Source organism: Parasteatoda tepidariorum, chromosome 10, assembly GCF_043381705.1.
Source record: "Parasteatoda tepidariorum isolate YZ-2023 chromosome 10, CAS_Ptep_4.0, whole genome shotgun sequence".
Lineage (NCBI taxonomy): Eukaryota > Metazoa > Arthropoda > Arachnida > Araneae > Theridiidae > Parasteatoda > Parasteatoda tepidariorum.
This window is the reverse complement of record NC_092213.1, coordinates 76,982,887-76,988,734: the sequence shown is the minus strand read 5'-3', so window position 1 is coordinate 76,988,734 and position 5,848 is coordinate 76,982,887. Positions and strand designations below refer to the sequence as shown.

At 28.7% G+C, this 5,848-nt stretch overlaps 1 protein-coding gene across 1 annotated transcript in view; it reads right to left on the bottom strand.

Annotated features, from left to right (window-relative positions):
* The window catches only part of LOC122272433 (uncharacterized protein CG3556-like), a 17,542-nt gene extending 13,932 nt beyond the window's left edge, over window positions 1–3,610 (bottom strand). The window contains exons 1-2 of the mRNA XM_071187028.1: window positions 3,351–3,610; window positions 2,616–2,809 (exon numbers count right to left, since the gene is read on the bottom strand). The gene's annotated coding sequence lies outside the window, so the exon portion shown is untranslated. The remainder of the gene's footprint in view (window positions 1–2,615; window positions 2,810–3,350) is intronic.
* Between the last annotated feature and the right edge of the window lie 2,238 nt (window positions 3,611–5,848).

The window sequence follows — 5,848 nt, the reverse complement described above, 5'->3', positions numbered from 1 at the left end:
CTCAGTTTGAAATCAATGTTTATTACAGTTTGAACTAATGAAAACTAATTTGGATGCCGGTAAAAAAATTATTTTAAAGTAAATTGTATAAAAACAAATATACTTATCAAATATCTAAAAACCGCAACTATACCATATAACTACGTATATTGCTTATTGCAGAATTGTATTCGCATAATTTTGTCACAATCTAAATTATCACATACTTTATATCTCAAATTGTAATTGAGTGGCTGCCTTTATACTGTCAAAAATAACAATCCGTTAAATAGAATAAATTTCTATCATCAATTTATTTGTGAAAATTAAATAAAGAGGATTAACACATTAAAGAGGATTAACATATTTAGAATTTAACTTCCCGTTTTAACCCTTTCGACAGTTAAGTTCAGTTCGGAGAGGAAGAACCTCTTCAGTGCCGCAGTTAAACAACAATTTGTATAAAAGAAACTCATAAAAACTTCTACAAATGCTCCATAAAAACTTCTAGCTACAAAAAACGCTACATGAAAACTTCTAAAAATTTTTTTTTCTGGAATTATATTTACAAGGATACTATAGTATATCACGAGAATCGGTAACTTCGTCGTTAACATTATTTCGTCTTAAATGTTTACTTATGAACTAATTATTGTATTTTGAGCTTTAGGGTGGTGTAATAAATTTCTAATGAAGATCACCTGTTAATTTACCTGTCACCGATTGATCACCTCTCAGCAATTGATCACATGTCACTAATTATCGTTTCACTTGAGATTTCTTTAAAGACTATATCATAAGAGCTTTCAATTATTTCTTTAAAAGTAGAAGCGAAACATTTGTCTATGCATGAAGCATTTAGTTTTATTTTGTATATGTTTATGGTGAAACGACATTCATTGAATATTTTAGAGATTTCTTCAGGTGTGTATTAAGAGTGCATAAACAAACATTCTAAATTAATTATACTCTTTAAAATTGTCTTTAAAATTCTCGAATATAAATAATATTTGTTTTATGGCTTTGTACCAAATGAAATTTGGATTTTGACATAAAAGCTATTTTTCCGAATCCCAATACAGCTTTAGATGGAAAAAATAGTTTTTTTATTCCAATATAATTTGCATATTCTAGTACATTTAATTTAGCACATTGAATGTTTTTACCAATCTACACAAAATTAAATATTATTACTAATAATATTATTCCTTAACTCTTCATTAATCACTATTTAAATTACATCACATTAATTACACTATATCAAATACTATTATCATTTTGTACTACATTAAATAATATTAATATTTCAAAATATAATTTGTTTTCTAAACTATAAATTATTTTATTTTCAATGTATTTTTCCTTGTTAGATAAATAATAGAAATATGGTAGTAATACTGCCAGTTTATTTTAGTTATTTTTATTAAGAGATAAAAAGAACCGAACAGCGGTTGGCGAACTCGAATTGATCATTTTCCATTACAGGGATCGATCAAAACTGCAATTATACAGGGAGTTATTTTATTTATATTTTTTATATCATTATTTTTATCTTTATCACCCTTTACGAGCGCTATTAAAGGTACTGTTTTTCTAGTTTTTTCTTCAATCTTCAAATAACAATATATATATATATATATTAAGCACTTCTGGACCTACGGGCTTCGTCATGAAATTTTAATTTTTCTTGTTTTTTAAACTTAAAATGCGAATTGCGAACCAACTTACTGACTATCATTTAAATTATAAATTATAAAAATGATTAGAATATAAAATTCAAACTATTTAAGCAAATGCTAGCTGCTAATTCCTTAAGAATTCCAAATTACTAATTTATCGGCAATCAATTCAACCGTATATATCAGATAAGTGTGAGCAGGCGAAGCCTGATCCTTAGAAATCTAAGAAAATGTGTGTCAATATTTCTAAGGGTTTTATAAATGGTGGAGAGCATTTGTCACTAATTTTTAGAAAATTTAATTCCTGTAATTAATGTCCTTATTTTGACCAAAAAACATCCTTTAAAAAAAAACTAAAAAAAAAAAAATTCAGATCAAGATTCGAATTCAGATTCATATTTAGAATTATCCTACCCTAATTAAGGCTTTAAATAAATCTGAAGAAAATAGCTGTTGAAAAATACGATGTCTGGCTTATTCAGTGCAATTATAAATTATACAGAAAATTTAAACAATCAAAGAAAATTTCAGTTATTAAATCTCAAAGATGACTGGGTCACATTTATAAATAGTCGTACTCTGAAGATTTTTCAAGATCTTCCATCTTTCATCTCTCCGTAATGATTTATTGAATCATAGTTCATCATGATTAGGAAACTTTACAGGTAATCGAAAAAGGGGACGATCAAACACCAAATGCAGTGATTGTGTGGGAAAAGATTTTAAAATCATGGACATAAGTAGATGGAAAAATCTAGCATCTGATCGAGTCAAGTGGAAAGGACTTGATGGGACGGCTCTGTCCTGCACTAGGCTGCCATACTGATGAAATTAGAAGAAAATTACGGAATTCAACAATAAATAAAAATAACTTGTCTTCATTTTAGAATTAAAAAGAAGTTGAACAAGTTTAAGGTAATTACGACAAATAATTTATGTATAAATTAAACAATTTACCTGGCTATCAAGAAATAAATTGCTAAGCTTTAAACGAATGAAGTGATCTTTTGGTACTGAAATCTTCCAACAAAAACGCAAAGGTCTTTCAGAAGAATGCTGATTAAACCAAATTGACCTCGTCAGTGCATCATTCTCATCAATCGAACCATTAAAGCTCGATAATGCTGTACAATCTTAGTAAGGTGAAGAATCTACAATAAAACGAAAATTATTAGAGAGATTTTGCATAGCGTTTGCCTTGCGATAACCAAAATTCCACCGTTTTTCAATTTTGCGATTTGTAGTTTAAAAGTGTAGGCGTTTGAAATAACTGTCATTCATCTAATTTTGATTTTCGATGCCTTATTGTAATAAAAATCAGTGAACCATACTAATGGAAACAAATTGAAAATTGTATACGTTATAATATTTTTCTCCATACAACTTATTTGCTAGTACACTATACATAAAATTTTTAAATGCTGTGAAATGCAAACGGTTGACCCAGGACTGAACAAAGTTATAATTTAAAAAAAATGTTCTCTAAAAAAATTCTCGTTCTACTATAAGCAAACAATTGTTCTATTGTTATAATGTCCAACTACTTTTTATAATGTCCAGAATATTTATTATATTTGCTAAAAATAATGAATTTCTTAGGATACAAATAGAAAGTAATAATGAGGATGATATAATTTCTTTAGTAAAAGAATTTTAAGAGACTTATTTTAGTAAATATTACAAACAACTTACTATAAGCTTGAATACTTAAAAATCCTGAAAAAATTATTAAAGCAAAGAAAAGAAACATTATTCAAAAAGTGCACTTTAACATAAAACTTTAAGGTAAATAAATAACTTAGGATTTTTTGTTGATCTGATTGAAGACCGGAATGCAACTTAGATTTCAGAAACACGTTTCAGATTAGAGCTGTGTATCGTAATACTGGCTTTAATGTTAAGACATCAAGTTTATTAAAAGCAACTTTTAAGTAACGGCTCCAAAATAACGGATCTTGAGAACCTGTTAGTGATATACTTGTTACTTTCTGAAAGATAATCATTGATACTTGCCAGTAGTCAAGTAAGATAAGGAGATAAAATTAATTGTTTTTTCTTAGGGTTCTACTTTATTAAGAAATACCAGAATGAATCAATTGTTTTTAAAACGAAAAAATGGGGGAAAATAACCAAATAATATTTTCAATGTTTGCTTTGGCAGCCTTTCATCAGTAACATGTTATTTACGGAACTGTTCCAAAATATAGGAGTTATTATTGCTACTAATATTTAAAAAAAATCCACTTCGACACATTAAACTAACGAGGAGGAGAAATTCGATCTTTCGAACCTTATGACTCAACACAGAAATAATCATAATAACTAATCTGTTTACCATTGAGTGTTTGATAAAGATTAAATAATTTTTTCCCTCCAAATAATTTTCTTCATTTCGCTCTCACGTTATAAAATGTTTATTAAACAATTAGTTTTTATCTGATTTTACAAGATGGAAAGGAGAGAAAGAAACAGCTTTCGATAAATAATAACTATAATCTTCATCATATTCCCAAAGGTTCTAACATTTTCCCTTTCTTCTATTTAAACGTTTTGCACATTTGCTTTCTGGTTTTCACTCCTAATAATATGATAATATATCCATCTTATATTATCATGAATATAATCCTAATCAAAGGAACCAAAACGTTTAGAGATTCGACTAAGTCAGTGAAATTCAGAGTGTCCAGTGACTGAGATTTATTTTTTAACTTTAGATTTAATATGTAGGTACCTTTAAAACAAGACTTTTTAATTTATTTATTTGCCTTCATTCATTCATATTTATTTATTTATATTTATTTATTTACTTTTAGAAATTGAACATTATTGGAGCAACCAAGACGCAATCCGTTAGCTGCGATTGATTACTGATTATTACCTGTATTTGGTGATTTATTAATTTTTACGATTCATATATACAGGGTGTCTATAAAAGAACTCCGGGGTTTTAAAAATTCATATCTCACTAACTATAAAAGATAGCAAAATTTAGTCGATTTCTCTGAAAAGAGTAGATCAAAAAGTTTTACTCATACCAATTGGGAATGTTTGTATCAACTGTTGGCGGCGCTGCAGGGCGTTGACCTTGAAATGACGTCGCGAAATTTGAAATGATGGCGACTCCGCAACAAAAGGCTCAATGTGTTATTTGGCTCATAGAAACGAAGTCTTTAGTTACCGTACAAAGAAACTTTCGACGTAACTATGGTGTTAACCCGCCTTCTGACAAAACCATTCGTCAATGGTTCAGTGCATTTAAGGAAACAGGAAGTGTTTTGAAGCAAAAGTCGCCGGGTAGGCCGAGTGTGTCTCAAGAGAAAGTGGACAGAATCCGAGCTTCATGCCTTCGAAGCCCTAAGAAATCGTTGACAAGATGCAGCCTGGAGTTGGGGTTACCAAGANTTGTTTCATATACTCGGTTATATATATAATTCCAATATTTTTAAAAAAATTATGTGCGTTATCCTGACTATTTCCTCCCTTTTTCAGTTTTTATTTCCATTAACCATAATTTGTTATAATTTATTAATGTTAATTATCCATTCTTGTAGAAAATTTTATTTGTCCTTCTCGAGATCTTTATATTATATGCTCACACGTGAGTTCTCTTTGAAAGTATAAAAAAAAAATTAGATACTGCCATATAACTGTTATGTTGAAATTTAAAAAAAAAAAAATAGACTATTCAAACTTAGTTTAGGAAGTCAAGAGTTAAAAACAGTTTTCACTTTCAATTTATATAATGATATAAGGAATGATATTACTTCATTTTCGTTTTTTTTTTTTATTAAGTCACTTTCATGTGTATTCTGCTTTGTCCAGATTATTATAATTCTTTCTTTTCAAAAACAGTTGATAACACTAGGGAACAAAACTTCATTTTCAAAGGAGCAACCAAGTGCATCTGTATCTAAACTTATGTCTTTATAAAGTTGTGCATTTACAAAAGTACGTTTTTGTATCTGTTTCGTAACTTAAAATATCGTCTGTACTAATTGATTAACATATTTGAGGTCATTCTTTTGAAACTTAAGATTGAGTCCTCGGACGTGAAGATCCGATCATTAGATCAAGAGTTAGTCACGGTGATCCGTTTATTTTTTTGCCCACTGTACTACTTCTTTCCTCTACAACTATGCTCGTATATTACGCAACCTTTGCCAGACCAATCGATCGCTTTTACAAGTTTT